Source organism: Monodon monoceros, unplaced genomic scaffold (genome assembly GCF_005190385.1).
Source record: "Monodon monoceros isolate NGI ecotype Baffin Bay Population unplaced genomic scaffold, NGI_Narwhal_1 Super_Scaffold_16, whole genome shotgun sequence".
In the NCBI taxonomy this organism is placed as follows: Eukaryota; Metazoa; Chordata; class Mammalia; order Artiodactyla; family Monodontidae; genus Monodon; species Monodon monoceros.
The window spans coordinates 76,042,828-76,051,890 of NW_021703772.1; positions in this window are offsets into that span (position 1 = coordinate 76,042,828).

Here is a 9,063-nt window from a genome sequence, read left to right on the forward strand (position 1 = left end):
GTTCATCAGCCACTGTTCTGGCCTGATCTGGGATTCTAGCTTTTTCTTCATTACAATACCAGGTGAGAATGACCATCACGTTCCTCCACGTGAAAGAGAAGTTAAGGCTAAGATGCTCAAATTCATCACTAAATTTTGGGGGTTTTCAGAATATGAACGCATTTGTTCCCTACATTGGGTGATGTCTTGCATGGAAAAGGGAACATGAACCTGCATGGTTCTCTCTTCCCCATCTGGTACTACTCTTCATGGACAAATTTTGCCTGTGGAGGGCCTTTCCTCGTGTGGAGGGTAAAGCTTATTTCCTGATTGTAGTCTCATGGGGGAAGGGGTATAAGGAGGCGGAGCTGAGGCTAGGAGACGTTCCCCAGATCTTGTGATCTTTGGGGCAGCCAGAATTTCCCTTCCCTTGCCCTCCCCGTCTGCCTTGGGGGAATCAGGAGAACGTAGAGGGTGTCTTCCGTCCCAAACTTTGCCAGAAGGACTTTGAAAGGGCATTTATCAGGGTCTCTGAGCTTACATTTTCTCCTTTTTTCGGGATCTTGGAAGAGGGCTGTAAAGGCTTGGACATAGGGAACCTCATTGTTCTTACCCTCGTGTTAAATGGTGTTAAATCCTAGTGACCCCCGAGGGGGGCCATTTTTCCTCTTACCCCAAGGAGTAAGTAGGCCAGTCCTGGGTGCAACATCTGATACGTTTTTTTCCTTTTTAGTCCATCCAGCTGGTATCCCTCTCGGTGAACTAAAAGACAACCCAGTAATGTGTCTGAAGGGAAACTAGGCTTGTTTCCCATTTTGATGGCTGTATAGTTTGTATCCTGTTGCCAGAGGACCAGTGCCGGCTTCTACAACCTCTAGAGAGGTTGTAAGTTCTCTCTTGGTCCCAGAGTGCCTGATTGTATATGTGCCAAAGGAAATGCTCAGTGGTAAGCACAATCAGAGGGACTGTAGGGCTGGTCCCAATTGGTAAGTTAACCTGTAGACATAATGTCTAAGGTGTTAAGTTTCATCTAAGACCAGGTGAGACTGTATGGAACCCCGTCAACCACTTCCACTTGGAAGCACTTGGTCAGTTAGACAACCAAATGACTGAATTTATAGAAACAGGGTGTCTGATGGAGGGCTTCTATCACCCAATTATACCCCCAGTAACAGAAAGCACAATTGACAGGGAGGAAAGATTGTAGTGTCTCAGAAAGTCTCTTACGAAGACTTAGAACTTCAGATCGCAGTACTGACAAACAGAGTAAATGGAAATATCTTGAGTCTTCAAAGATTTCAAAAGGAGGAAAGGGGGCCAGGTTGAAGGAAGAGGGGAAGGAGGAGGGACAAGACGGGTGGACTTACAGACATCTCCTGCCACCTGCAGATGCCCAGGCACTACGGGACTTTTCTCTGGGCTTCCAGGAAGGGAAGATGGGAACTCGGGCCAATCAGAAACTAGATATGAGATAATTCGAGTTCTCTGCCCACCGGAGGTGATCAGGCTCTGGCCCTCAGATAACTGAGGCCCTTCAACCAGACTCCTGCATCCAGGACCAGGATAGAAGGAAGAAGGGTAGGATAGGTGGGTGTTGAAAAGAAGGAAAGGGAGAGGGAGGGGAAGAGAAGTCAACAAAGTCTCTTGTTCCTTACCCATTTGGGGCACTCTGGCCAGGCATTTGAGTCTGGAGGAGACCAGGGGTAAAAGGGTCCTGGTTGTGGCTGCTGGGTCTAGTCTGTTGGCGGGTGAGCTGGTCCTTGAGTACCCTGAGTGGTTGGGATGTCAGTCGTAGCAAAGAAGGGGTTCCACCAGAGTCACCAGTTGTTACTGGAAGGGGGACCGCTTCCAGGGCCCAAGACTGGGCTGTCGTCTAACAGTCGGAAATGAATTGTCTGAGGAGACACGTACCGACAACAAAAGACTATTGGGAAGGGGTGCCCAGGCGGAGAGCAGTGGGGTAAAGGAACCCAGGAGAACTGCTCTGCCACGTGGCTTGCAGTCTCAGGTTTTATGGTAGTGGGGTTAATATCTGGGTTGTCTCTGGCCAATCATCTTGCTTGTACCCATATTTGGTCTGACTCAGGGTCCTTCCTGGTGGTGCGCACATCTCTCAGCAAGATGGATTCCAACGTGAAGGTTTCTGGGAGGTAGGCAGGACATACTATGGGCTGGCGTCTCCTCCCTCCTTTCGGCCCCTCCTGAATTCTTGTGGCTGGTGGTAGCTTGTTAGTTCCGTGTTCCTTACTGGGACCTCCTGTTGTGAGATAACTCCCGCAAGCACTCATTATCATGCCTGGCCAGGGTGGGTGGTTTTGGTCAATGGTTCCCTAACACTTATACCATCACTAAGACTGAAATGACTGCACCATCACCAAATCTAAAATAATCCTTTCCAGTAAAGAAATCATGGAGCAAGGAAGGTAAAATAGTGAAGGATGAGGAATATCCTCATAGCTTAGTCAAGGGGTTTTGGAGTATGGGTGTTATGGGAACAGCACTATACATGTGATTCTCAAGCCACATTACAGTTGCCCGAGAAGCTTTTAAAAATATTGTTGCCCATTTTAGATACTTCATTTAAGTGGAATTATGCAGTATTTATCTTTCTGTGGCTGGCTTATTTCACTTAACCTAATGTTCTCAAGCTTCATCCATGTTGCAGCATGTGACAGGATGTCCTTCTCTTTTAAGCCTGAATAATATTTTATGTATAAAGCATATTTTCTGATGGGTTAGAGTTTCAACCATGCAAGATGTAAAAATTGTAGAAAATTGTAGAAATCTGTCCAGTAACTTGCATATAGTTAACAATACTGTATTTACACTTCAGAATTTGTTAAGAAGGTAGATTTCATGCTATACGTTCTTTACCAAAGTACAATGCATATATTGATGCCCAGGTCACTAAAGATACAGATTTAATTGGTCTCGGCTGGGGTCTGGGGATTTCTTGGTTTGGGGGTTGGTTGGTTGGTTGGTTTTCCATTTCCCGTGACAATTCTGAATTGTAACTGACCGAGGCAGTCTTAACATTCCCCTCAGCTTAAACAAGTTTCTTCTTGATCATAGGTCCCTGCCCTCCCTTTTCTTAAAGCATTTAGTTTAGAAAAATTGTGATTGTACATTTTTTCTCTGCTTCTTTGAAATGTATGTAATTCTTTTCCCAGCCTCTTGCTCTGTAAGGGTAAGAAATGACATGAAACTATTAGGATGGCCAGAAAGAAACAGAGGGACAATATTTAGACACTGAACACTAAGAAGCTCTTAATTTCCACAGAGAAGAAGTTGGGATAAGAGATGGAGATGAGAGGGTGGCAAAAATAATATTAATATTTTAGGGTACCCCTGAAAATTCTTCTTATCAATACTGCTGCCTAGGTAAGAAGATATTAAGACTAGCTAAGTCACCCTAAGCCAAGTCCCAGTTTTCTACATTCAAATCCTTCCCTCTTTGTAGCAGGAAGGGATGGAGAGCAGGAAAACAACTGATGAGATGGGAACCTGCATCGTTCTCTCTCCTTCAGTGTCAGTTTAGGGCAGTGTATCTAGCATATAATTTTCATAGAATTGCTTATCTGTGGATGGGAATTATAGGCCAGATCTTCAGGAACAGTTCCTTGGATGGTTTGTGAAAGTTCAGTTCTCAGGTAGGAAGTTAGGTCTGTTACCGAAGTAGACATGAGCCCTCCTCTTGGAGCCCTAGCTGAACCAAAGCCCCCTTGCCTGGTCAGGGAGTTCTTGCCTGGTCAGGGAGTTCTTTCCTGCTCAGGTTCATGCTGCCAGTAAGGAAACTGAGTTTGCTGCAAGCAAAACAGACTTTCATTCAATGGCCAGAGAATGGAGAAGGGGAGCTCAGGCTCTAAAGGCACCTTCTCTCTGAAGGGTGAAAAGCGGGGGACTTTTAAGGGGTAAGGGACACGTGCAGGATCAGAAACTGGGGGAAAGGGTGGAGATTTCCAGGAATAGCCTGTGCATTGTGCAGCCCTTCAGGCACATATTGTGCCTAGCAGAGGGCAGATACCCCCTTTGGGCAAAGATCTTAGCATGGTAATGAAGCAAAGGTGACTTTCTGACACCTCTAGGTTTCATCTGCACAGGTGCATTCCTGTGGTCAAGTCAGCCATTTAGGGCCATTGGCCACTGTATATCTCTCAACGTAGAGCTGCAAAGCATCTCTGCCCAACGCCAGGTAATTTTGAAACAAACACAGTTAAATCAGGGCAAGGAAAGTTGTGACCTTTAGCCTACTTTGCCCGATATTTTGGATCTAGGAGGTTCAGTCTGGTTTTGTTGGGGACCTTTGTGACATCCCGTTGATAAAACACAAACAGTCTGTATGATTAAAAACAGTTTCTGCAACTGCAGCCTAGGCTGCATAGCATGAGTGACATGTCTAGAAGTTGGAGAGAACCTTCTTCCTCTTCTTACATGGAACTCAGCACTGTTTCCACACTTAAGCTACTGGCATGTAGAAAGAGAGAGAGAGCGTCTCTTGGCATTGGGAATAGGCATTCCCATGTATGTCATGGAAATGGCAAAATTTTCGCAACAGGGTCAGACAAGACTCAAGAGGGAGTCAAAGCAGGATGGGAAAAAACCATAGTGGTACTGAAGCTAACAAAAAAATTTGACGGTACATGTGAGGCACCCCTTTGTAATGCCTAGAGACAACTGGGGAGCTCCTAGCTGTGCTCCCGAGGTCCTGAGTGAGGGGTTATAAGTCAGCAAACTTCTGGGTTAAAACTGTAATTGAATTACCAAAATAAACTAGCAAAAACAACATTCAAGAGCTCATTTTTCTTAAGAAAGGCATAGGCCAGTTGATCCTATGCTGGCTGCTACTCCCTCTCAGATATCCATGCCTGGACCAGTCATCAAGCTGTTTGCTGTGGAGCTGTCCGCACAGTACCTGGGTAAGGACCAGGCTGTCTAGGGCTGGCCTTGAATACAAAACTCATGTGGCGACTTCAGGTATGACAGAAAGTTTTCACCCTTCTCTAAAAGTTCAGAACCAATCACCAACCTGACACTTGAATTTATCTGCTTATCCACTATAAACACAAACTCAGTGACTCCTTCCACCCAAAATTTAAAAAAATCTATTATTGGATAAAAGCCTAAAAATGTCATTGATAAGAAGTTTCATGGAAACTAAAATTTAGAACTATTGATACTACTTTCAGATAAATCTTTTATCCAAAAATGAACAGGGGGTAAATTTTTTATGACAATCCAGGGAACCATTTCTCCACCTAATTCAAAACAAGTATTCAGTCACCAAATATTTGTTGGATGTCATTTGGTGCTCAGCACTATAATGAACTGGGGAGATACTGTTGAGTAAAGGAAACACGGTCTCTGCTTTAGCTGAAACTATAGCTTAGTGCAGGTAGTTGAGCATTAATGAAATAAGCTCAGTAACAAACATGAATTACTAACAGAGAAAAGTGCCCTGCAGGACAAAACTAGTACTTATAACTAGTTACTTGGCTTTGACTGACACCCAGGCAAGAACATCCTGGGGAAGTGACAGGATGGGAGAGAGTGAAGGATTAAAGAAGTTAACCAGGTAAGAGTAACTCAACTTTAATTGAAACACACCAGAACCTCTGCAGTTTGAAAAAAAATCCCTGCAAAGAGATGCAGTTCAGCCTCAGCCACAATCTGATCTTTATAATCACATACAATATGAACGATCACTGTTACAAGGATAAGAAGTAAGTGGTTAAAGTGGCAGACACAATCTTAGAATATAGCTTATAGTCAAAATTTTTACATTAATTATGCTTGATTCCCTCCAGTAAGTTCTGTCAGGTATATGGGCTAAGCTTGGGCTCCATGAATAGAGCCCTGGTCTGGCTCATTATTCCTTGTGGTTCCCGAAGAGCAGTAACTACTGTTATGTATCATTTGTGTTGTCATTACCGTGTGATGACAGATACTACCTCATAAGTATGTAGTAAAATTTAAAAAAAAAAAATATATATATATATATATTTTTTGGCTGCACTGCTCAGCTTGTGGGATCTTAGTTTCCCGACCAGGGATTGAACCCAGGCCCTCAGCAGTGAAAGCACAGAGTCCTAGCCACTGGAACACCAGAGAATTCCCTAAATATTCTTAGTCTTAAAATTTCTTAGTGTTTTTAATGTGCCATTGTCAAGTAGTAGAAAGAACAATTGTCAAGCAGTAGAAAGAACAGTGTAAAAATGGAAAAGCCTGGAAAAGACCCAGCCTTGACCTTGGGGATTTAACACTCAAGAGGCTTTTCGTTTCCATCTGCGACTAAATCATTCTATGATCCTGAGAAAGTCACTTATTCTAGTCAACTAAATATCCCCATTGATAGTAACAGGAGGGGGTTATTATTTTGCTCTTCCTATACCTTTTAAGGGTAGAATAACTCAACCTTGAATGCACCGAGGCAAGAAAACCTTCCTTCTCTACTCTGTTCTTCCTAATTTTTATCGTTTTTTAAATTGATTGATGAAGTGTTTGTTTCCTTTGCTGGTTTCATGAAACCTTATTTTCCAGGAATTTGAGACTACTACTTATTTTGTAGCTATCTGAAGAAACTTAAGATCATAAATGTGAGAACAACTTGAGTGCTATAAGAATATGATCACCAACAAAATAATTTTTGAGCACTCCTGTGCCTGACCTTGTTATTAAGTAATAAATATAGATTATCTCATTTAACTATCCAGACAACTGTATGAAGTAGATATTATTACTGTCTCCATTTTACACATTAAAAAAACTAAGGATTAAAAAGAGACTAACTTCTCAAGGTGGTATATTTAGTAAGTGTTAGAGCCGGTATTTTATCTTGAGTCTGGGTTCTGAATTGTCTCCTTACCTAGCACAAATTATATAACTCTTTATCTATAGCTGCATTAAAAAAAAAAAAAAAGCATGCTGAATTGGAAGGTAAATTCTCAGTGTACTCTTTTCTATTTATAAACTCAAATGTTTACATCAGGAAACTTCCCAGGTAGCATTCTCCCAGGCCCTCACCTTCCAGGTATCGTGAGGTAATTCAAGTAGCAAGTCACTATACCCGCTCCATAGGTTTTTTGTGCAGGCTCACTATCTTAGAATCTCCAGGTGGGTATTCACACCATTCTTGGACTCTGACATGTTTCACATTCTCCCCAGAAATTCAATCCAGTAGCCTCTGGGTATGAAGACATAAATAAACCACGGAGAAAGTAATTAATAATGCCATCCTTTCCACCACTTCTTTTTTTTTTGTTTTCTTTTGCTGTACGCGGGCCTCTCACAGTTGTGGCCTCCCCCGTTGCGGAGCACAGGCTCCCGACGCGCAGGCTCAGTGGCCATGGCTCACGGGCCTAGCTGCTCCGCGGCATGTGGGATCTTCCTGGACCGGGGCACGAACCTGTGTCCCCTGAATCGGCAGCCGGACTCTCAACCACTGCGCCACCAGGGAAGCCCTCCACCACTTCTTTATTGTGAAAACCAAAGAGAATTTTCAGGAAGTAATAAAAATAGACCAAAGTCCACACTCACATCCCTGGCTTTGTAACAAATTTCCTCAAGGGCATTTGAAGTCATAGTTTCAGCTTGTTGGGGGAAATATTAATAAACCCATGAGAATGTTCTGAAGATTAAGAAGCATTCTCTTCCCTTTTTTGTCTTTTAAAGACTGCATTCCATGTTCTCATGTAACTTTGGAACTTGCAAAACTTGGTTTCTGAGTCTGAAGATTCAAACTCAAAATTGTTTGAAGGACAGAGGATGAGAAGACACTTTTCTAATTTAATCTTTAATAAGTCACTCCTCTGTGGCTAGACTTGCAGATTCTGTAGTGAAAAAAGAAGACCCTGTTCACCATATCTTTTCAGTTGACATGAAAATAGAGACTAGAAGCAACCATGCAGCGAATGTAGGCAAAAGGGTGGTAAGGGCTGAGGGGATATTCTAATGGTACTAGCTCAGTGATACAAACCAATAAAAATATTTTAAAGATCAATGTGTTAAATGTGTTACTCATTCACTAACAAACTCCTTACGTATTAGGTGAGCTATTATGAGCCAGGCACACTGCTAATAGAATTTTTCTGTCCTCTGATTTCTACAAGAGTGTTGGTGCTTACTATGCATTTTTTTTTTTTCTACCATGGGTTTTCAGAGTAGAATAATAAAAAGGAAATGGGCTTCTGGTAAATTTTCTAGTTTAGTTTCATGCTATTTATGTGACAGTAAACAAAATATTTAACCTCTCTGAGCTTCATTTGCTCGTCTGTAACATAATAGAAAATAATACCCATTTATTGTTATAAGCATTAAATAATGTGCATCATAAAGTGTGGGAGCCCTCTCCCTATATTTCTTTGATCTTTTGCAATGCCTAAAATAACAGAGGCTTACTGACGATTTTTTCTGAAGGTTATTAAGTCTTTTTTTAAAATAAATTTATCTATTTTATTTTTGGCTGAATTGGGTCTTTGTCGCTGCTCACGGGCTTTTTCTAGTTGCGGTAGGCGGGGGCTACTCTTCGTTGCTGTGTGCGGGCTTCTCATTGCTGTGGCTTCTCTTGTTGTGGAGCACAGGCTCTAGGTGCGTAGGCTTCAGTAGTTGTGGCCTGCGGGCTCTAGAGCACAGGCTCAGTAATTGTGGCGCATGGGCTTAGCCGCTCCGTGGCATGTGAGATCTTCCCAGACCAGGGCTCGAACCCGTGTCCCCTACATTCACAGGCAGATTCTTAACCACTGTGCCACCAGAGGAGTCCCTAAATCTTCATTTCTGATAATTGGTTGTTAGTATTGTACCAGAGCAATAATTCATAATTGACACAATTCCCATTTATATAATAACAATATCAGTGTTGTTACCTGATAGTTTCAATATATAAGGTCTACACACATAATTTTATGATTTTATGACTTTCTATCCAAGGTGCTGTACAAAGCAGTTAATTGGAGAGTTGGTCTTTGAGACCTTCTCCTCTGGATTTAATGGCCTGTGAATGACCTCCAGGTGCTCCACTCTCCTTTCTCTGTGCCTTCAAAGGCCTAAGCTGTTCCACTTAAAAAGGGCCTTGATTTCAATTAGCTCTAA